The sequence below is a fragment of the Penaeus monodon genome, chromosome 7 (genome assembly GCF_015228065.2).
Source record: "Penaeus monodon isolate SGIC_2016 chromosome 7, NSTDA_Pmon_1, whole genome shotgun sequence".
Lineage (NCBI taxonomy): Eukaryota > Metazoa > Arthropoda > Malacostraca > Decapoda > Penaeidae > Penaeus > Penaeus monodon.
Window position 1 is genome coordinate 47,709,104 of NC_051392.1, and position 25,000 is coordinate 47,734,103.

Below are 25,000 nucleotides of genomic sequence, written 5' to 3' on the forward strand. Positions count from 1 at the left end.
AAAAAAATTTTTTACTTCAAAAAAGAAAAAACAAAAAAAGCAGGAAAAAGGGGGGGGAAAAAAGGGAACAATTTACAGATGATTACCTGTTTCGGGCTTGGTTTCCCTTTTTTCCACTCTTGACTTCTCGTGATCCCCTCATCCTGAGATTTCAATTTGTAAGCTCATGTTCCTCAGATTTTGCCTTTTAAAAATCAAGAAGCCTTTAGTGAACCTTTCATTATAAATAATTCAACAAAAAAATTCATCATTCCTGTTTCTAAACAAATATCACAATATCACATTTTCTCTATTAAAAAAAATTTCCATAGAATTATAAAATTCTAATTTAAAAAAGGGGGAAAATTTGAAAAAGTTTTTTAAAAATGCAGGTAGTACGTTTCTCATTTTGATTGTTCCAATTTTTTGAGCCATTTTTCGGGGGCTGCCGAATCTTCCTTTTTGTTTTGCTTTTTTTCTGCCGGCGCTTCTCCGCTTCATATCTGCGTTTCTCTTTCTCCGGGAACTTTTTTAAAAAAGCAGTATTTTTTAAAAAATTTTTTATGTATTTATGTATTAAATGATTTTTAAACCCCCAAATTCCACGGGGATGGCATGTATGTAAAAGGCCCCCTTTGACTATTTGGGGCTAAGCAAGCAAACCCAAAGCCTTAAACAAAAAAAAATGCAGCTTTGGGTTAAGCCCAAATTTTTCACCCTTGCTAACAGTTACCTGTTACTAAAAATCTTACATTTTTTAAATTTAGCTAAACCCCTTCCCTCAGTCTACCGTGCAGTTTTTGAAAGCCTGTATCAGTATTTTTTCTAAATATAAAAGGAAAGTACTGAAGGAAAAAATAATGATTTTTTTTGAAAATCGAGGGGATGATAAATACAAGGATTTAATAAAAATAAATTGCAAAAAATTGAAAAAAAATCAAAATTTAAAAAGGGAAGAAAAATGAACATGAATTGGGAAAAAAGGAAGAAAGGAGTTCTAAACCCTTTTTTGGATATATACTTAAAAATGGTGTGCTACAACCAAAAAAGGTGTACTGTAAGCGCCTAATTTTTTGCTGAAAGGTTTTGGTTGGAGTTTAATTATTTTTTTTGTTGCAAGAGCATACCCGAAGGGGTGAAATCAGTACGGGAGGCGGGAAAACCCATTTCGAGAAAATGCCTTTTGCCAAACTAGGGAATCAGTGGTTTCTTTCCCCCCAAAGTATATATATAACCGGTAGCCCCACTTCTTTTTTACCCCTTTTTGAACCCAAAAAATAAAAATAAATTTTTCCCAAAAGTATTCTGACAGCTTTTTGGGAAAGGAAAAAAAATAAATAATGGAATTTTGGTTTTTAATTCGGTTTAATTATAACAATATCAAGTAAATTTTCAAAAAATTTTATGCACTACTCATTCTGCTTCTCAGGGTTTAAACGGGGTCATGTCATTTTGCCCATTTTTTCCCCCAACAATTTTGGTGATACTTTATGGAAAAGAGTTTTTCACTGCATTTTTTTGAAATGGTTCATAATAACATTTTAAAAAAAAATTAAAACAAAACCAAAAAAAAATATATATATTTTAAAAAAATTAAAAAATTAAATTTTTGCAATGATAAAGGGATGAGGCAGGGTTTAAAGTTGGAATTTTTACCAACAGATTTTCATCAAGAGGGAGTGGTTTTACCTCTGAAAAAATCCTTTTTCCTCTCATCCCTGAAAAACCCCAACTCTATGACTAAGGGGCTCAGTGTGCATTACACAGCGGGAAGTACCCTCCATAGTACCCTATAATAAAGAAAATTGGCACCCACACCTACAGTCGCTTCAACAGGTCAATAGTCTAGAAATTAGCCCCCTGATTGCTATACTGGTCCCCAAACAAAAGCTGACTTAAAAAATTCTGACTATCCATAACACAACCCCAATTTTCCCCTTTGTCATGTCCATGCATGTCAGCTGTGGTTAGCTTCCAAAACTGCCTACTGTCTTATGTTTAGGATATGTGTCTAGTGTCAAATTTTTTGACTTGGGGTCATGCTTTAATTTGTGATTTTAGGTGCGTGTGACTTTGATCTTCCTAATAGTGTACAATTTTTTGCCCCTAAAAAAATAATTAGATTTCTTGTTTAGTGTGTTTTGTAACTCAATTGTTTCTGTTTCTAATAACCCAACAGAATGACAAAGGTTCCCCCTACATTGAGAGTAAGGGGGTTAATTATTGACTAACCTTGGCAATCTTTCCTTTTTTAAGAAACAAACTTACATACCTTCCTGATCTTATCTTTCTCATCATCATGAAGTCGGGAAAGATGAGTGGTGCTTATTCTCATCTTTCACGGAACATCAGCTCAGGGCTTTCATCTCCTGACGGATGCGCTTTGGTAACTGCCTCTTTTCAATCTGTGAAAGTAATAACCAAACAAAAAAAAAATTTTACTAGTAAGGACAATATTTTCGCCCATCATACAAAAGTTTTTCAAGCGCCCAAGAGGAACAAATGATTCTGTCATAAAACTATGAAAAAAATTGCTGCACAAAAATTCCTTTCCAAGGAAAGAAAGGCTATAAATCAACTTGTTTTAAAATGAAAAAAAACTTAACTGCATGTAACTTGGCAAGTCCCAAAAAATCAAATCTGTCAAATTAATATAGGCACATTTGAATTTTTTTCGTTTTCTTGCTGCTTGCAATCAAATTTTTTAAAGTACATTCCCTGTTAATTTTCATAAATAAATTATTTTAGATTCAAACCCTATGAAGATAATAATTTAAACAGCACCTAGATCAAAACAGAACCTACCTGCTGCCTCTTAATCAGTTCTTCTTCCTTCTGCTGGTTGACTCGTTTAACTTGTTCCAATTCCTTTTCGTGTCTCAAAAGCATCTACAATTATATAAAGAGATATTTCACAATAAAATAAAAGTATATAATACTAACTCGCACGGCAATATCTGCCACTTCTTGTATTCATAAACACCAATTTAAAAAAAATCAGTTAAAAAAATATATATATGAATCTATAAATATCTAAAAAAAAAAATCTAGAAAGAAACAAACATGAAAGCAAACTTTCTCAATCACTCTTCTTTGTAACTCAAATTTCCCCAAAAATTTAAGCAGAAACAAGCATCCATACCTGATGTCTCTGAAGGAAGAAAATATCCTTGAGTTGTCTTTTAGCAAGTTGGTGTTTCTCATGGAGATGGCGCTCTTCCATCTCCCAAAGTGCAGACCCCTCTGGGTCTTAGTAACTGGTGTTTCTCGGTAGGAACTGTCTCTCAAGGAGAGCAAACCTTTCACGGTGGTCCCTCACCTAGTCTCTTCAGTGACATCTAAAACCATGGTAACATCATTAATTATGAGAAATTTGTAAAAAAAGCATGTTTACATTCTCGTACAATAAACTTTCTTGATAGTTGCTCCATTTAAAATACATATCACATATTCAAGATGTGTAACAGTAAAAACTACTACTATAGCATTTTTTAGCAGTCAGTAAAATTTTGAAATGTTTACAACTAACCAATATCTATAAAGGAAACCAAAATAATAATATTAATAAAATACGTTACAGTTACACTGATATACTTAAATTATACTCAAAATACAACATAATGTACCAGAAAAAATACCAAGAAAATATTTGCATCAGATAGCCACTTTATAACTACTATCCTAAAGTACCCATGACTTCATTATCCTTCAGGAAGATTTCTCTCTCTCAACTCCTGTTCTGGCGAATCGTTCTTTACGATTTTGAGCTTCTTTGCGCTTTTCTTTTTTCTGTAATAAAATCAAAGGATTACTAATTTATGCTCTATTTCCGTTCCAATTACACTTTGCTTCGCACAATAGAAGACCATTTAATCGCATTTTTGACAAGGAGCAATGGCCTGATAATAGATGAAAGTAGTATCCTTTTAAATACCACGAATATTTATGCATTATTTCCCACCATTCCAAAAACAAACTGAACGCCATTACTTTGGGATCGTCAATTTCTTGCTTAGGAGCTTCAACTCTCTTTAGTGATTCCCTGAAGCTTAGCTCTCGCTCTTGTTCTGCCCGAATCTTTTTGCTGGATCTTTATCTCCTCTCCCTGCTTGGCTCTGCCTTTTCCACCTAACAAGATAAGAAGGTATTCCTTCTTGATTTTTTTTTTATTTTTACACATACACACAATCTGATGACCCTCTGTCAGAAGGGTCCACACAATGTCTCTGGTTTTTGATATGTGAAGGAATTGCTATTACTCTTATAACTCAGATTCAAGGAATTGTCGCTCCTGCAGCATCATAATGTCTAATGTTTGCAATCTGCTGACCATGTACCCTATTTAAAAATCCATCTAATATCAACGCAATACCAATTCTATACAATGGTAATATCGTTCTTTACGCACTTAACTAATTTAGCACATTTTGTTTACCCCTAACGCAGGTGACATCTCATTTTAGGAAACAAATGTTATAAGACTACAGTCCATTCTCTCCATCCCACACCCCGGGGCATTTGCTGACACGGTGAATAGACCTTGGCAGTTACTGGATAGTTCATCCCTTCCTACTGAGAATAAACGAAGAGACGGACACCACAAACCGATGATTGAGTATGTATGACATGATATGTGTATGTAATAATGGTGCGATAATGAAGATGTTGTGACAGTATAATGATCTCTGATGATAGTGATATGAGAATGTGGTAATTAGTATGTGTGAGGATAGTGATATTTAGTGGTTGATGATGACTTTGCCATATTTATCATTCTTCTTGCAGCTCCCTATATATATTCACTCATGTTGCCCAAGAACATGCCTGTGCTCGTTCATGTATGGAGAGTAGTGAAGTAGTGAGAGAGAGAGGAGGGAGAGAGAGGGAGAGAGAGAGGAGTAGAGGAGAAGAGAGAGAGAGGAGAGAGAGAGAGAGAGAGAGAGATAGAGAGAGAGGGAAAAAGAGATAGCCTGTGTGAGAGAGAGAGCGAGAGCGAAGGAGCGAGAGGAGAGAGTAGAGCGAGAGAGCGATCGGCGGTGTGTGTTGTGTGTGTGTATGTTGTGGTGGTGTGTGTTTGGTGTTTGTGTGTGTGTGTGGTTGTGTGTGGAGGTGGGTGTGTGTGGATGGCTCTCTAGTGGCTACCACACGGAGTCAATTAGTAAGACCTTGCTCTTATCTGCTTTCTCTTTCCTGAATTACAGGGAAAAACGTTTTTTTTTTGTTTTTTTTTTTAACACCTAATGCTATAATAATCATTGTATCATTTATTGCTAGATTATAATTAGTTCTTTTAATGTTATGGACAATAGAATAGCAATTAGACACCTAAATATTTCAAAATCCAGAAATAGCGTAACAGGCGAACGGAGTATTCATATTCGCGACCGGTGCCCTAAGAACAAGTGTAGCCATCTATGTGTAAAAACAATTCATAAGTACTACACATTGGCAATGGCTGTAAATACATTCCATGTCTTCGATTTCGGTTAACAGCTGTAGCCCTTGTTTAGAGGGTTATCATCTTCTATATTGGTAGTTAGAAATTGATATGTATCAACTGCATTCAACCTATTCATCGAGCAGGTGTCCCACCTTTTCCTGTCCCATGCTTGATTTTATTGTGGCCTATAGTTCAATCACTATATTTCTACCTACAGGTCCCTTACAAAAATTCCTAAATCAATAATTTTCCAATATACAACAAGAAGTAATACTAAAATATATATACAGGTGTAATGCTATCGGAGACCTGATCACTCTGTTCAGACACCTCCTTTACAATTCTAATAAAATGACTTTTAATAATGGTAAGCTGTTTCCCAATCAGTTTGTCATATCATACGGAGATTTTCTTGTCTTTACATTTCAAGCAAACCAATAATCCTGAAATAATAAGTAATTCTGTTGCTTGTTTATTTCTGGTTTTTATCTATAAGATTCTCAAAATTTCTTTACTGTCTCTCCTGAACTGTAAAAATAAATATAATAATAAAAACCTAAACACATTGTTAAAGACTCAGGAAACGTCATCAAAAAACCTGAAACAATATAAAAGTAGTGAAAAGCAAAACATTATGTGGTTATAATGCAGTTTAAGTAAAACATGTATGGTTGTTCCGATCCTTCCTCTAGCTTCATCAGATTCATGTTTGAAGCCCATCATATTAACAAATGGAGTAATGGAAATATGCAATAGGAGAAAATAGTAAGAGTTAGACTCCACAATGATCACAACCATTTACAATTAAGCCATTGAAAAACGTAAGTTTAATACAGTAGTCCATGATTGATTTTTTTTCCACTTATTTCCTATATCTGTATTTCTATCTCCTCTTTCTATGAGTATAATATTGAATAAATCACGAAATTGCTTATAAGAATCACTACCACTATTATTTAAATTTTCTGTTATGAAATGCTCCAATGCTTAGACTGCCCTAAATTTGGTTCATACCTCTTTTCTATAGATATATATTTCTAAAGTACTATTATAACTTTTTATCTTTAATTGGCTATCAAACACTGTACTAAAACGAGGATATCATAGTGCTGGGAAAAAAGAAAAAAAAAAAAAAAGTTTATTTACTCTTTCGATCCATCTATTGAACCTTTAATCTCACAATCCCAGTAGACATGGCATGTATTGATATCCAGCAAAGTGGTTAATAATTATTACTCATACTGATCAGAACCTGTATCAATAATATCAAATTTGGATTTCCGCAAAGTTGAGCTCTAACATTGAATTTCAAAAATCTGGTCGCACTAAGTATTCCTCAAGCAATAGTTTTTAACATCAATCATATTGCTATTCATTCTATCGGCAGAAAGATTTGACTGTCAAACCCAAATGTTTTGTCACAATCTAAGCAACCAAACTTACGTCACCTTGCTAGCACTCATCTGCGAGCCAATTTTAGGAAGACAAGTATTCCTAGGAAAATTCATACGGGATATAAGGACATTAGATAGTCCTTCAACTTAGAGAATCTTTATATATACCTGCCCCTATGCTTGACAAGACGTCATTATAAGACCTTCATTGACTGTAGCAGTATGTAATAAAATAAAGATCCAGATAGCTTCTGGAAAAAATCGTTCATAATCGACGACCTCTCATATAGGTGCAACCCACACAAGATAGGGCATTAATGCAGACTTCACAGGTAATCTGAAACGTAAGTCTTTCTTAGCATTTAATTTAAGTCTATATATAAAGTTAACTAATCTCCTTCATCTAAAGTAGAAACATACCAATATTAAAAAACCCAAATGACTTTCAAAAGGCTCAATTTATCTGATTATTAATCTGTGAACCCTTTTCCATTAATCTACATGAATCTTTAAATCTCCTTCCACCATATTAACAGAGTACTATGCACTCGTCACGCTATTATATGAAACCACTACTAGTACCCTCGCTACACTGTGAAAACCTTCACTCACATCGTTGCCAATGAGTGTACATCCATACATAATCTGATATTTCCATTATAGAATTTATGGTTATAATGCATCCTTAAAGCAATCATACTCGTTCAATCCGCCAAGCAAAATTGATATTACTAGAAAGATTAACTCTGAAAGGCAAAGTTAACATCATTAATCCAAAAGTAAGAGATCACGTTATTGCGGAGTGAAACAAATCATGGATAGCAATGTCATAATGACACGACCAGTGGCTTGGAGAAGATCATGCTTTCTCGAATAGTCCTCTGGCACATTATTGATCAGAGACCTAGCAGTAAAGGAAAACCCTCAGTTTTCAAACTTTTGCTTATAAACACCAACAATTACGTGCTCAGACTGACATACAATGGCTGGAGTCAAATGGGGAAACTACCCCATATTACTAACATACAACCGATAGTAATAGTGCAAATCACTGAGTTACTTGTTATTATGAGAATTTCAGCTGAGGCTTGGGTGACGAAATTACTCCCCCCGATGCACAAGAGGGCTTGGAGGTTATTAGAAATCTGTAGACAGTAAATGGGCTCTATTATTTTCCATTAATACGAGTATAGAATGTACCACTCATGCCCATGACGGAAGAGCACAGCTTCAGGGAGGATGCTATTCTATGTTCCAGATCCGATTTTGCCCAATGCATCAGCACAGTTATTTTACAAAAAATTGCATATTTGAAAAATTATAATGCCACATAACAAAGTAATTGTTGGTATTCATTGTTGCACTGACTTATGGACTCTCTTAGAGAGTTACAGGACAAGTACCATCTGGATACTTCAAATGACAATATAGACTTTGAAAATGCAGAAGAGGATCTATTTGAAAAGGAGAGGCTGGGTCTTGTCAATCAAAACATGTACTTCATGTGTTCCTGGCCTAACACCACATACTGTCAAGTGGTTGCTCAGTAAGCCTAATGTACTGATTTTGGGCCCTTGTGGGGCAGTGAACACCATTTGGCTTCTGCACCCCAGTCCATCAAATATTGTAGTGGAAGTAGTTTCAGAGTTACATTGAGCATCAGACTCTGATGGAGTAGTTTCATATCCTAATGACTTGTAAATGGTTCACTCTGGAATCAACATATTCTATGAAAGAAAAAAATCCTCACCCCATCAACTCCACATGAACTCAGAACACTACCACCTGTATACTGAAGCATCAGTGATACACATGGCTCTTTCTACAGATCTAGAACCCGAAAGATACTACCCTCCTGCCTTAAGTAATTCAGACTTCTAATTTCTAGCTTCATTATCTAGATACGCAGAGCTGACGTGTTTTAGATCACCCTGACCTGTTGATTCATCTTTTAGAATAGGCAACACACTGAAATGGTGCTAAATGCCTAGGAAGATTAGTTTTATATAATCTTAAAAAAAATATCAGCATATCACAACAGATAACTGGCTTCATGATGAAAATATTGACTGCAATCCATATATGGCAGCTTCTTTTCAACCCTCCCCAAGATTCCTGTCAATACCTCATGATCAACTGAGGCCATGTTGAAACTAATGCTCTAAACTGAGATCAAGACCTATTGTTGTCTGATGTTAAATAAAGTAAACTCTAAAAATTACGATAAAATAAAAAAAAAAAAAAAAAAAAAAAAAAAAAAAAAAAAAAAATCATGTACTACATTTTATGGAACAAAAGAAATATCCATATAATTCTGTCAATTCATTATTTAAGATACCAAAAATGAATAATTGTAGTTTTAAGTGCATATGTTATAAATCCTATACATTAGACATCTGAACAACACATGGAGAAACAAATAATAATCCAAGGACTATTTTACAGAAAGACATAAGTACCAGGAAACCTTTTAACTTTCATTCGATCTTAATAGCAACTGACCTGTTTTTTTTCTGTCTATTCAAGATTTCACTCTGTGTCATATCCCCAAGCACTGTTGTTTTCCTCGTCTCAAACTTCTTTCCTCTTGTCAATCTTTGGAAGTTGCCTTCACTGCCATTCCTTAAACTGTTTTTTTGCTCCTGCTTTGCAAATCTTCACCTCGAGCTCCTGGTTTTCGTCTAATTCAGAGACGAAAGTGGTGCCATCTTCATCATCCCATATATTACCTTCATAAAAAAATTACAATAATGATAAATCATTATATAACTTCAATTCTTTGGTTGATATACTGTGAAGCATTCCGAAAATTTAATTATGTAAATGCTATATTCAAAACAAGAAAGAGAATGCTGTTCATATACCATGAACTTCAACAAGAGAAATCAAATAGCTACCAAATACTTATTTCTTTTAATGGAAATAAAATGTAAATTTGTCATCCCACTCTTTTGATGAGTACTACTTTTACTTACATAATATTTATATAACCACGTTACCTTGCGGTGGTGTTGTGACAACTACCCCTCATCACAAATTTCCTAGTGCGTTTCCTTTCTTCTTGCGAAATTGGCCACTAATCATTCTCCTCTTTGGTTCGAGCGCTCTGTTTTTCCCTATTTCTTATCAGCGGTTTGAGAGCACTCATGTTTGTCTCCGCTGGTGGTCTCGGAGTACACTTCCTCTGCTGGCCTCCTCTTCTCTCTCACTGTGGTTTGTTCTCCTTCTCAGAGCTGGCCCTGTGCTTACATTATCCATCGACGTTAAAGTAGTTTCATTTATTCTCATCTAAAAACATGAATGTCTGATAATAACTAAATAACCACATCATTACACACTTCAACTGGCAGGAATAAATGATCCACAGATCCACTTACATTCTCTGATATTTTATGTTGTCCTTTCCTATCCATTAGTTAAAATCTTCAAACAGAGATCTGCCACTGTGTACTGGTTTACGTGTAGAATGTTTTCGGTGCGTTGGAGTGAAGGGTAGAAGACTGTTGAGAGCCTGTTCTATGGAACCTCACTTTCTACAGTTGATTCTCTAATCAACACGGTCTAGTTTGGTTATCCTTTGGAGTTCTGTAATAGAAGAAAAAGATATTGATATCTAATGTACTTTCTTCACTGTAAAGAAGTTGAAATACTTTTCCAAGACACTCCTACAATTAACCTAGCTAGCTTACTTTTGATTCATTATGTTCTGAATGATCAACCATCATCATCCACATCTGTTGCCCCTACAGTGGTTCCTTCGATCAGTGACATAGTAGTCTTTTTCTTCTTCAGCTGACTGACGAGATCACGTTGATGGGAGTTACCAGCACTGAGATTGACTTTTGGAGATATAGAATAGTCTCGAAGGTGTCCTGGTTTCAATTTCTTCTGCTTGCCACTTGCTGTGGTTTTGTCTGTGCTCTGACCGACCGGTAGTGCCTGCCTGTTGCGCTGGTTGGCGTCTGTTTCGGCAAGTCTGTGGTTTTTCTGTTAAGTCATCTACAGCGCTACAGAATGTGTAGGATGTCATTTACTTCTTGGCACGTGTTTCACTTCGCACATCATCAACTTCTTCCAGGTGATCTCATAACGTGATCTGACAAAGTCAAAATCATCACTTTTATTTATCATGCAAAATGGTTTTCTTTTTCATCTTTTGTACATCTAGACACTATAATTCCTTAATCACTACAGTCAATTCTTTATTACAATTATAATATTAAAGCATACTGTACATGTATCATATACATCGCATTATATACAGATAGAAGACCATGTTATGATAAAAATACTGCACAAAAAGATGTCCCATGCAGATATTAATATAGTATAGCTTATACTTACTTTGGGCAGCTTCTGGCTGGGAGTTCTGCATCTGTAAGTAGGGAAGAATAAGTCACCTTCACTTTCATCGAAGTTATGGCCATATTGGTGATACTTACTAAGGTCCACACACCTTCAGCTTTATATCTGTTTGGAGAAGAGAAAAAATAATATCTGACCGGTCATGTGTACCTACCCACATATATTATATATTTATATGAACCATCAATATTTACAAATGAAACAAGGCTATACAAATCTTTTAAGTCCACAAAATATTCTTTAGCCGTAATTATTAAAAGCTCTACAATTGTATATTACACACACTACACTAACATTTATCATTTACCCGCGATCCTATGACATAACTCCACTTCATGAAAAATTTGGCTAAGGGGAGGGTGCCAATGACGCTGTCATGGGAAAATCTGGTTTGTGGTCCAGGGTTCATGAACTTGCTGTCATGAGCACTTTGGCTAAAGCCATTGTTTGAGAAAGAACTCACACACAAGTGCACAAACTCTTGGAGGGTGATTAGACTCATTTGCAATTAAAAGGGTTTTTTGCATTACCATATACAAGTGTGGATTATGTATGTGAGCCATGACGTAAGAGCACCAGCTCCATGAGGAGCCATTTCCGTGCTCAGCATCCTATTCCTGGCTGCCAGTGCCAGCACATGGGTTGTATTACAGAAATTGATATTTAAAAAAAATTTGCAAGTAACAAAAATGTTACTTATTTACTATTCTTGCCCTTATGGATCTAACTAAGAGATTACCCAGCTGGATAAAGCAAATCAACTGACAAAATGTGGACATTTGAAAATGGCAAAAAATTTAAAATGTTTATGTATAAAAATAAAATTCAGGATTTGCAAGGGGAGCCTGGAGTCTTGTCACTGCGCATAGTGTTAATGTGTTCCAGCCTACAAGCCTGCCCCATTCAAAACAGCCGCTCACATAAGCCTAATGCCGTATTTAGGTCTTTGATTGCCATGAAGCTCGGATCATATGGTTATAACATCAATCTGATACTGCTGCAGCCTTATAATATGTAAAATTTTGCACTTGTATTTGCTTCTCATGAAAATGCTTTACCATCACACTCAGATTTATCACATCATTTATTCCGCTAAGAAATAAATGCACAAATAATATACAATTATTTCGAGATTGGAATCTACTTTTATTAAAACGCCTAGTTTCCAAAATACTTAAAGTCATGCTTTCATGGGTAAAACAACACTCATGTTTAGGTTAGTTCTACAAACACATCCAAAACCAGATCATATATTCCCTGCTTTATATATACCTTTTGTCTGTTCCTAAATTTCCAGCCTTAAAATTTTTTATGTGCAAGCATTGTATTCCTTACATAATTATGAGTTCCTTGAAAATAAACCCATTGCTGAATTGTTTCTAGACATTTCCTCATAATGATCCCAAAGGAGGATCATCAATGTTCATAATGTTCCAAAGGATCATTATAATTATGAATTCTAAAATAATATCTTCCTGGACCCACAACGCCCTCCAACCATTGTTTCCAGTTGGTGGAGGTCACAACAGAACATCCAGATCTCCAGCATCTGCCATACTGACACTCAGAAAATGAAACACCAGTTTACTGTAATGATGCCATATGGTTTCTCCTACACAGAAGTGTATTAACGCAAGCTCGTCTTATGTCATTTCATCTCTTTATGCAAGGCCGTACTTGACTCTAAATACATAATTATCTTCATCTTCATTATTCTGCCCTACGTTATTGTATTTTGAGCTTAACTATAAATTAAAACAAAATTCCATTTACATCAAATGTATTGTGAAGTTTATCACAGTTTTAATCTTAATTAGCTTTCATTAAAACTCTCCAAATCCATTACCCTACTGCACTTTAGCAGTAGTCCATGATACAAGTTAGTTGGTCCGTTAGTACTACTGCAAGCATATACCTAAAGAACATCCTGTTTTTCATAATGACCAACTACCTTGGAACAGCTGACACCAACATGCTCTCCTCCTACTCCACTGGTCTGGAGTAGGTATCTACTGAGGTACCTGGCAAGGGTCCCCCCGTTGGCTTCCTCCCTTCTCCTGTGAACTCCTATTTGATGAGGTTTCTACTGCGCTCGCAATTGCAGACTCAAGATCCGAACTCTTGTTCCTCGGCCTCTGACAGAGAAGAGACAAGAGCGCGTGTGGGTAAATTGTATCTATCATCTCAAAGATCTGTTTTTCTCCTCCCTCCTGTAACCGCTCTCGACTGGGAGGACCCTAGAATGGTAAAATTAGTTTTTTATTATATCATACAATTTAACCAATCTTTGTATTTCATATATATCAATAACATTATCAAAATGTGCTACTACTACTACTACCACTACTACTACTAATACTACTCACTCACTGAATAATAATATAATAAATATATAATGATAATACCGATGATGATAAATAATTATCAGGGCCAGTAATTGGACTACTAAACTCTTAATTGTCAATCAATATTCAAAATTCACAAGCAAGTGTTCTATAAGTTAATAAACAGGTAACTGATAAATTTTCAATAGTAATAAAACTGATATTCACCGCCTAATTCTAACAAAATTTTTGCAGCTTACCAAGTACGTAACATGCTTTCTTTCTTACTGGCTACTCTGTGTTGGTCTGGTGGGGTTGTTGGCTGCGGCATTACTGTGCCTTCCCTGCCCCCCTTAAGGCATGCTGTTTCAGCTGGCTCTGGGGACAACGACACAGGAGCCTGCACTGACGCACTATACTTGTGGAACTGGGGAATCACGTTGAGTTTGTCTTTTTGTCGCTATCTTGTCTATTGCCTGTGTTCAACTGAAGGAACTATTGACAGTACATACAGGTGATAATGGGGAGGTTTTCAACTTCTGTGCTTGAACACGTGCGGAGTTGCTTTCTGTTGGGGGTGTCGCTAAGTTTTTCATCATTTACTTTATCCGCTCAGTGTTATTTGGAAGCTGCTTTTGGGACTGTGGTTACTACCTCACTAACCAGTCCTTTCCTCCTGATTAATGATATCACTCCTCTTCTGTGATAATTATCACAACATCTAACGCTGATCCTTTCTTTGCTTTTGAGTATGTGGTTCTACAGGGACCCTTCTCATCTCTTCCATTTTTTCTTCTTCCTCCACTGTTTTTCTTTCTTCAACCCCAACCCAAAAAAGGCAAAAGGAATGCAATGGGCGTACTTTCCAGCCTTCGCGCTTACATATTTCTGATCGATGTCTGCATGGACACTGTTGGATGTTTCTCCTTCGGAAAGGGACCTCACAGATAGGCCGCAGTTTGGTGCTGCCCTTCCCTGAGGAGTGTGCTCGATCACCTGTTTCTGGTGTTTGATTGGGAGTGCTAACATACGGGTCATGCTAAAAAATGTCCAGCTGAAGTGCATCCCTGATTGTGGAGCTCTAGGTTTAGAGAACTGGTGCAGCAGGACGCTGGTGCAGGCCTTCTTAAGGGTGTAGAGGAAGCACTAGAAGTGGGTGTGGCTGCTGGGCTGCCTGAACGGGTGGAGAGGGAGTCTGGCCGTGAGAAGCTCCCTCACGCTTGGACTGTGGCACCACCTGCACAGTATACTAGTTATATGAAATAATATACATATGATACTCTGGGTGTGGAGGGGGTGTGGTTGTGAGGAAGGGTGTGTGTGTGGGTGTATGGGTGTGAGTGTGGGTGTGCGTGTGCGTGCATGTGTTAATTGCCGTATGTGTACATCTGTCTGCATGTTTGTTGTGTGTTGTGTGTGTGGCGTGTGTGTGTGTGTGGTTGTGTGTGTGTGTTGGTGTGCGTGTGCGTGTGCTGTGCGTGGCGTGTGCGTGTGCGTGTGCTGTGGTGTTTTTGTGGTGGTGTTTTTGTGGGTGGGTGTTTTTGGGGGTGGGTTTTTTTGGGGGTGGGTGTGTTTGGGGGGTGTTGTGGGGTGGGTGGTTTTGGGGGTGGTTTGGTGTTGGGGTGGGTGTTTTTTGGGTGGGTGGGGGGGGGGGGGGGGGGGGGGTTTTGGGGTGGGGGTGGTTGGGGGGGGGGGGTGGGTGGGGGGGGGGGGGGGGGGGGTGGGGGGGGGGGGGGGGGGGGGGGGGGGGGGGGGGGGGGTGGGGTGGGGGGGGGGGGGGGGGGGGGGGGGGGTGGGGGGGTTGGGTGGGTGGGGGGGGGGGGGGGGGGGGGGGGGGGGGAGGGGGGAGAGGGGGGGGGGGGGGGGGGGGGGGGGGGGGGGGGGGGGGGGGGGGGGGGGTGGGGGGGGGTGGGGGGGGGCCCCGGGGGGGGGGGGCTGGGGGGGGGGGGGGGGCATTGGGGGGGGGGCGGGGATTGGGGGGGGTGTGGGGGGGGGGGGGGGGGTGCGGGGGGGGTGGGGGGGGGGCGGGCGGGGGTGGGGGGATGGGAGGGGGGGGGGGGGGGGGGGGGGGGTGGGGTGGGGGGGGGGGGTGGGGGGGGGGGGGGGGGGGGAGGGGGGGGTGGGGGGGTGGGGGGGGGGGGGTGGGGGTGGGGGGGGGGTGGGTGGGGGTGGGGGGGGGGGGTGGGGGGGGGGGTGGGGGGGGGTGGGGGGGGTGGGTGGGGGGGGGGGGGGGGGGGGGGTGGGGGGGGGGGGGGGGGGGGGGGGGGGGGGGGGGGGGGGGGGGGGGGGGGGGGGGGGGGGTGGGGGGGGGGGGTGGGTGGGGGGGGGGGTGGGGGGGGGGGTGGGGGGGGTGGGTGTGTAGTGTGTGTGTGGGTTGGGTGGGGGTGGGGGGGTGTGTGGTGGGTTTGGGTGTGGGGGGGGGGGGGGGGGGTGTGGGGTGGGGTTGGGTGCGGGTGGGGGGGGGGGCGGGGGGGGGTGTGTGTGGGGTGGGGTGTTGGGGGGGGGGGGGTGGCGGGGGGGTGGGGGGGGCGGGGGGGGGGGGGGGGTTGGGGGGGCGGGGGGGGGGGGGGCGTGTGGGGGAGGCGAGGGGGGGTGGCGGGGTGTTGGGGGGTGGGCGGGGGGGGCGGGGGGGGAGGGCGCGTGAGGGGGTCGGGTGTTTGTGGCGGTGTGGGTGGGGGTGTTTTGGGGCGGTGGGTTGGGTGCGGGTGTGGGGGGGGCGGTGTGGTGGCGGGGGTGTTGGTGTTCTGGTGGTGTGCGGTGGGGTGCGGGGGGTGGGTGGGGGGGGGGCGGGGGGGGGCTGGGTTGGGTGCGGGTGTTGGGGCGGGGGGGGGGCTGTGGGTGGGAGGGTGTTGGGCGGTTGGTGGGTGCGGGTGGGCGTGGTGCGGGTGTGGGTGTGTGCGTGTGGGTTGGGGCGTGGGGTGTGGGCGTGTGTGGTGTGTGCGGGTGTTGGGGACGGGATGGGGGGGGGGGGGGGGGTGGGGGGGGGGGGGTGGGGGGTGTGGGTGGGGTGTGGGGTGGGGGGGGGGGTGGTGTGTGGGGGTGTGTGGGTGGTGTTGTGGGTGGTTGTGGTGGTGGCGGGTGGGGGTTGGTTGGGGGGGGGGTTGGGTTTGGGTGTTGTTTGTGTATTGTGTGTGTGTATTGGTTTTGTGTAATTGTGTGTTGTGTTTGGTGTGTTTTGTGGGTGGTTCGGGGGTGGGTGCAAATGGTGCATATGCATTGGTGCAAATCTATGTGACTGTTGCTATGCAAATTTGCATCTATGTTACTGTTGCAAGCATGTTTTGCAAATCCTGTGACGTTGCATATGCATGTTGCATGTTGCATGTTTTTGAGCAGTGCCGTGAAGTCATGTGTGCATTTTTTATAATCAATACTGCATAAAGAGTAAATCCTCACCTCCTTTCCTCCTTCTGTGGACTAGGAGGTTTCTCGTCTTCACTCCTCTCCTTGTTGTTGTCTCCTGTCTTTAGCTACAAAAACAAGGACGCAGGATCAGAATCTAGAAGTTAATCCTAGTGATGAGTTTTTTTAATCTTTGGAAATTATTTAAAGGAAAAAGGAGGACTTTTCAAATTATTGCTGAAAAATAAACTCATCTTAATGTGATTATACCAAGTATGTAACCTACACTGAAAGCAAATTATTTCAGTACATTCCCACACCTAAATTAAGATTTATAAATTATGCACTAAAACCAAAAGCTAGAGAAGACTTAAAAACTGAAATCTACTTCTGTGTTGGCAGAGTTGATGGGGAAGGTATATTCCTGACAGACTCTCTTGACTATGCCAAAAGGGAATGCGCTGAGCCTGGAACAACCCGAGGAATCATGAGGACTTAACATACATAGATACATATTACATTGCCTGGATACTTGTATTATAAGAATGTACCAAGACATACTTGTCAAATACATACTGTTCTCATTAAATGGACATTAATTAGATCGAAAATTTATAATTCATATAAGTTACTAACTTTTCTCCTCATTAAGGTCTTATGCAAACTTTCCTTCAGTTTTTTATTGCTATCACCAACCAAAATTTTTTTTATTGAAAACGACTGAAAAAGACTTAAAGTCTACATACTACAAACTGCTTACCACCTCTATATCTCAGACAATTAACAGTACGTTAATCATCCATTACAGAGGTATCCAAATATCACTCCTTTATGAAACCAAAAAGAACAAATATTAAAAGCCTTGTATTCATGGGCATTTACATTATACATATAATTCTAAAAATTTTACATGCTTCTGGTAGCGGAATCCTTCATCTTTTCATACAGAATCGTTCATAAGCACCAATGCCAAATATTTCTGAAACAACCTATCCAATTAATAAATTGATGCAAAGAACTATTCATAGGCATCGATGTTTTGTCCATTTGCCGAGCATGCCACAATAAGATCATCTGAGTAACAGATAGAAGAAAAAAAGATATAACAGAAAAAATGACAGAAAAGATCATAAAAAAAAAGGAGAAGATAAATAAGAAATTTAAGAATTCCTCAGCAAGGTGGCCATGGGATCAAAATAAGCCCTAAAGACAGGAAACCTCTAACAACACGCATGAGCAGATCTACATATACCATTTTAGATTTTTTTAAGCATTCCTTGACTTTTTTACAGATTCATATATGCCAATAGGAGGAAACCAATCTGTCATACTGCTATGCTGAGCTTCTTTAACACGTCGATAAGCCACATTAACTTAGACTTAATATTTCTTTTCCCATACTTCTTTGTATGTGGATTAACAACATCCCATAGGCATCATATTAGATGATAACCATGAGAGTAGTTTTTTGCTAAAATTGTGTATTTCACCCAACGCGTATTTTTCTCCATTTCGTTAGTATCAGTCAAGCAGCTTTACTGCTGACTCCATGAGTAGGAGCTCTAGCTATGAAGCTGGGATTGAACTCTACCTCTGTGCGTATGGCCAGGTCCGTGGTGGGGCACTCTAGTGTGTCAAAAATGGCAATGTAATAGGAACCCCACCATCCTAAGCTAACTGTTAAACTTATCTGTCAATAGGTCATATAATATACTGAATATCCCTACTAATCATTTTAATGCCCAGCATCTGATAGTGAACGTAAAAATCAATATGCCTTACTGACTTTAACCATTTTTCAGTGATACAACGGCAAATATATTGTATTTGAAATTTTAAGAGAATGACTCAAAAATATCATTTTCTCTACACTAAAATTATAGCATAATGAAAGTCCTATACCTCTGATTCCGACGACACCCATTGTGCTCCATTGCATCAACTGAGTTTCCTGTTTTCTAACTATGACAGGTAGATGCAGACTGATCCTAGGTGTCCGGGTGACCTTGAGCTAAAGTACCATCTTAAAGGCTGATTGGTTCAGGCGATTCTTTTTTATCTTTACAATTTGTGTTCTCCCTCTGTAAGGAAACTACTGGGCTACCAACACCCACTAGATTCTTTACAACCCTAATGCCCTTTTTTTGGGGAACATCTCGTAAAGAGTCCCACCAAATTTTACCCTCACGAGGTTATTGCATACACTTACACAAATCTTATTCAAAATGGACCACCATTACAAGAAAAAAAATCAGGATCATCATGAACTATACATATTACCCATCATACTTGCAAAGTCATAACTTTACAATTAACATTGTAAATTTTGTTACTCTATCAGAATCTCTAATTTTTTTTTTTTTATAAACTTATATTGTATTTTGTTCCCACTGAAATGCCTTGCACAATGTGGCTTAAGGACACAATACGGGGCATTCTAGACATTAAATCACTATAGCTGAAGACACAATAACATTTTCACAATCTCTCCATAATTTCCTCACCAAAGTTGATGGCTCGAAGATCAGAAATGGTACAAAAGAGATAATATTTCCACCAGAATCATAATTCTCCTTTTTACCTTCTCAACAATTGTCATAATGACCTGTGTCCAATCCATTATTGCTAATTCTTTTTCTCATAATACTTCACATCAATAGCTTCAAAATATTTTTCAGTTTTCTAATCCAATCACACACCCTTTGTTAGAAAAAGGGATATACGACCCCAACATGAAGTTGATACTTCATGCGCATGTCCTGCAGAATAATTCATATTTGCTTACTCTCCTTCCCTCTTGCAGTAAAAAAAAGCGTGTGAAACAATAAGAGAAACAGAAAGGCTAGATCATAACTTATAAAACATAGCTTTGTTTTCTTTGCCTCCATGGTCTGCATTGTTGTGGGGGGGGAGGTAGCATTTTTTTTTAAAGTATCATAATTTGTCACTTGGTTCTTTTCTAGCTATGGTTTATACTGTATTATCATATTATATCCATAGTCCATTTATTTTTTTAAGATACCCGTTTTGCTTGCCATTGGCACCTGCTCGGTCAGTAGCCGTACCATTCCAACTAGAACACCCTCCAGTCGCTAAGTGTTTTTACCAGTAAGTGTAACCTGTCTATTTTATATGACACAACTGCCCATTTACAAAGAAAGGCAGAGAGAATTGTTACATTACCTCTTATCATATCTTAAATTAGTTTTCCCTCACTCAACATATATCTATCAGATAAGATTACCTGTCTTGGTCATTCAGCTGGAGTTCATGACATGTTTTCTTCTCTCCAGTTATTAAACTATCCCCAACTACTCCCAATCAGTTTTGAAACATAATGTCATGAATGTGCCTGAAGCATACATACATCCTATCTGGTAATAATAGTCTGTGCCTTTGAAGGACATTTACCGAAAAACTTACCTTGAGACAGCTAGCATGAAGGTAGTTTTTAGGTGTTTACTAGGTTGTGCTAAACTGTAAAACTAATAAATAATGATAAAAAAAAACTTTTCTTACATCATTATTATGGTGCTAGATTTACCACAAAATCGAAATAGCCTATAATAAATATTTATTGAAGAAACTCAGTCCATATTTTATAGTAATTTTTAGAGGAAGGCTAAACCCTTATGCATTTAAATTCAATTGTTGCGCCTGTACCATTATGTACTAGACAACTATGTATGGCTTTGACCTATGCTCTTCATGATGCACTAAACTGAGGAACAGTTATGTACCTTCCAAAGATGACTGAACTTTTTCGTTTCATATTTTACACATAACTCCCAATTTAGGAAGATGCATGACAAACATGATTGAAATTACCACTAGGACTGTGAAATCAGTATGAACCTACTCAAGTGTGTTGGCTAACTAGTGTTTAGGCCTCTAACCACAGTTTACGGGGATGTGGGACACATTTTGCTGAAGATTTGAACCAAATCTGTTTAAAAAATTTACAAGAAATTAGACTTCAATACTTTTTTCCCCAAAAATACAATTTTTTTTTGGGGTATTTACAGAATTTACGTTACCTTTAGCATGTGTCAACAGAATGATAAAGTCATAACAAGTTGCACAAACTCACTTGGCGTTATAATATTTTTTCTGTGTGTGTGTTTTGTTTTGTGAATGGTCTTTGATATCCTTAAAACAGAAACATTTTTTTATTCCCCATAGACATTTCGTGTCATGTCACTATACTATAACAACAGGATTTATCAAGCAAACTGAGTTTTTCATTACCTTTTGCCTTAATCCTCTTATAATGCTTTATGTTTTCAAAATATCTAGCTATTTGGCAAAAAATATTCTCCATTACCTTACGTGGATAAAAGTGCATTAGATTTATTCTGATAAACACAAAAGTTCCAGATATAACTTTAAAAGATTTTCCTGTTTGTGCCCGCCTATTCTTACCCAAAATGGAGATTTCATATATCACATTAACAAGTTGGAAAACGTAGATCAAAAATGTTCTCACACGCATATATTTTTTTATAGGAAACTTGTTGTACTTTTTTTTTGTTTTTTTTTCTTTTTTTATTGTTTCGGTTGACTGCCAGCATTCTGTGCATGATTCAGATAAAATCGCTTTATCTACACACAAAAGGTTCACAACTGCTATGCCTACCTCTTGTGCTCGCCTTTGTCCCTTTAATCATATGACGACTTCAATGTTTCAGATGTACACACTTGTCAGTAAATTCTCTGTCTATGTACCTTAGCCAAAGAAAATCCCCCCCCCCCCAAGTGTCACATCTCCCTTTACGCAAAACCCAAAGCATTGCATGTACTTGCTGCCATGCCCCCTGTGAGTCTATTTATAATTGTTTCTTACACATAATGGCGTCTCACAAGTACTAATCACCAATGCTCCAATATGATTATACCTGTCTCACCTGTTTGCCCGTTTCCTGATTTTCAAATTTTTATGTTATCTTATATAGCAGTTGCTAATGTTTTTTTTTCACCCCCCCCCCCCCCCCCCCAAATAATAATTATAGTATTTATTAGGACTATAATAAACAACCCCATCGTATCATAGCATTGGTAAAAAAATAGCTCAACTGTTTACTAATTGACTCCTTTGTGTCTAAGCATTTGCAGAGCCATCATGTGCAGAAGACATTGGAGCACAAATTCTAAAATGGCACAGCTTTTCTGCGAGCCTTGAGTTTACCAAAGATCATTAAAAAAAAATACCCCTACAAAATAAAAAACACAACAAAACAAAGGAACAGATCTATTGGAAGACGGAGAGACGTGGAACAATATAATTATAAATAAAATGGGAAAAGCCCAACATCCTAACTCATGAACTCCCATAGTCCAGTGTTCACAATTTAAAGCCTTGAATGGTAACATCGCCGTGAAATATTACATCTAAAGTGTATGAGAAAGCCCCGGTACTAAATGATATGATGACTATATTTTGTATAAGTAGGTAGTATCAGCCACAAAAATATGACTGTTATTTTACTGCTTTGCCAAATGCATACTGGATCATTTCTCAATTCCTTATTCCTTAAATCACCCTTACCCGTGATAACCTTAAAGGAAGGAATAAAATTTATTCACAACTTCCTATCAGCTTACAATCAAATTTTTTTGAAGGCGTTGTTGCAATAACCGCCTAACAAGTCAAAGGACCAAGGAACGCATTCCATGTGGAAAGGACTGTGAGATGTTTTGGCTTGGAGACTTAATCATGTTATTAAGTTATATGTCTACTTATACCTGTTCTATGCACATGTCATGACATCCGTACGTCTTTACATCCACATACGTGCACATAATATAATCATCCAAACATTAAAATAAAAAAAAAAACCTTTCAACAACACTTGTACACTTGTACACATACATGTGCATGTGTATGTGCATGTGTGTGCGTGTGCATGAGTGAGATTGTGTGTATGCTTGCATGTGCATGTATGCATACATGTGTGTTTACAAGTATGCCTGTGTCTGCACATGTGAGTATGTACCTGTGCGTCTGAGAGTGTATGTGGGTGTGTGTGAGCATGCATGTGTAAACTTTAGTGTGCGTGCTTTCATATGTGTGAGTGAATTAGTGAGTGAGTGAGTGAGTGAGTGAGTGAGTGAGTGAGTGAGTGAGTGTGAAGTGAGTGAGTGAGTGATTCGGTGAGTGTGTTGGTGTGTGTGTGTTGTGTGTGGTGTGTGTTGTGTTGTGTGTGTGTGTGTGTGTGTGTGTGTGTGTGTGCACATACAAGAGGGCATGTGTATTTAAGTGGGCAAGTGTGTGCAAGCTGGTGTGTGTGGACATAATGTATATCTATGAGCATGCATGAGTGTATGTGTGTGCACATTAGTATGCATTTGTGTATGCATGTATATGTGTAGGTGAGGGTGTGCTTGTAGTTAGTTACTTTCTTATACAAATTCATTCCGATATATTACAATTGCATGCATGCACACGCTCGCTCGAATGCATGCACTCACGCACGCACACATGCCCGCCCAAGCACAACCCAAAAAACAAATAAACGCACGCACGCACACGCACCACGCACGCCGCCCGCACGCCTCACTCACTCACTCACTCATCACGTCACTCACCACTCACTCACTCACTCCTCACTTCACTCACTCACTCACTCACTCACACCCACACCCCCCCACACACACACACACACACACACACACAGTATCTATGTTCACAATAATATAGATATAAATACAGATAAACACAAACAGATATGAGCAAAAAAAAAAAAAAAATGTACTGCAACATGACAAGTAGAAATAGGGGTAAAACACTAAGATCTAGCACTGGTATAATACCAAGCAAAGTACAGCAATTCTTACCAACTCTCTTATACTGATCCCTCTTTTTCCTCTTCCCCTTCTGAAGGCATGGAAATAAGCAAAGAGGGTGTGCTAGGGACAGGGGATCTTAGTGCAGAAGCTTTTATAATCAACTCAAGGAAGAAAAACAGCTGGATCATTCCAAATACATTTTCTCAGAAGTGTTCCCCTTTTCTAGACTAGATTTAAAAAATACACAAGCTATTACTGGACATGAAAAATTATGGCAGGGAATTGAGCCATTCTGAGAAAATGTTATGGAAACCAGCTTTTCTCCATGGTTGGCAATCAATCAAGTTACTTGGGCAAGTATTAAGCATCTGTAGGAAATACATTTTTCTTATCCATAGCAACAACAAGTCTGAGAAGAAAAAAATCATTCAATACCTTTTCCTTTACCATATTACAATGAGAAAATCAGTGAAGAACTAATGAGCAGGAAATATGCACAACCAAAATTTCAAATCAGCACTGTTAGTAATTACCAGCATACACCAAACAAGTTTGTTACTGCAGAACTAGTGCTGCTTCAAAATGATGAGCCAGTAAAGTATATATGACTGATCTATCACAAAGCATTACTTTATATGACAAGTTATACACCAATGCGCCCATTATAAAAAAGAAAGAGACTTCTAGCTTAGCCTAAAGTGTTACCTCTGAACCATCATCAACAATCAACACTGCAGAATATTTAATTCATTTTTGCATGCCATTTCCCATGTAAGTGGAGAAAAAAGTGGAGGGACTGTGCCTCTACCATCAGAAGTGCAAACACTAATACCCTGCCCCTCCCCATAGGAAGTGAAGAGATGGCCAGTGACTTGAAATGCTATGCATGTAGTGCTAAGAATAGGTTTAACATTTAAAATATTAACAACTGTCAATGCAATCTTTTGAATAAATCCCAACTAACAACTACATTGAACGTTTAGTCCTATATATACTTTTAATCTGAATTTGTTTCTTAATGCTAACATCCAAAGTCCCATTCTTTAAACTCTGAATTCAATCCTTAACCTTAATATCAATAGTCCAAGACTACAAATTTCAGTAATTAAGAGGTAATTGAAAATATATACATGTATAAATAATTGGCAAGTAATATCCTATTACTCAATCATTTCTTTAAACTTGAATCTGATTTTTAGCACCAATATCCTAAAATAAATTAACACTACCAGAGACGCCTATGGCTAATAGTCTCAGGTGTGTTTGTAGGCCCATAAACCCCTTATCCAAATACTCACGTCTGCATCCTCCTCAACATCTTCCTCAACAACCTCTGCTTTGTACTCTAACAACAGGTCACGAATATACTT

At 39.2% G+C, this 25,000-nt stretch overlaps 1 protein-coding gene and 1 long non-coding RNA gene across 2 annotated transcripts in view; one reads left to right on the forward strand and one right to left on the reverse strand.

Moving 5' to 3' along the window:
* The window catches only part of LOC119575417 (serine/threonine-protein kinase 10-like), a gene marked incomplete in the record, with an annotated part of 95,509 nt that overhangs the window by 13,717 nt on the left and 56,792 nt on the right, over positions 1-25,000 (forward strand).
* LOC119575418 lies at positions 2,333-3,242 on the reverse strand. The gene is made up of 3 exons (XR_005228978.1): positions 3,122-3,242; positions 2,785-2,868; positions 2,333-2,384 (listed from the first exon to the last, which is right to left on the reverse strand). It is a non-coding gene; the product is annotated as an uncharacterized LOC119575418 (long non-coding RNA).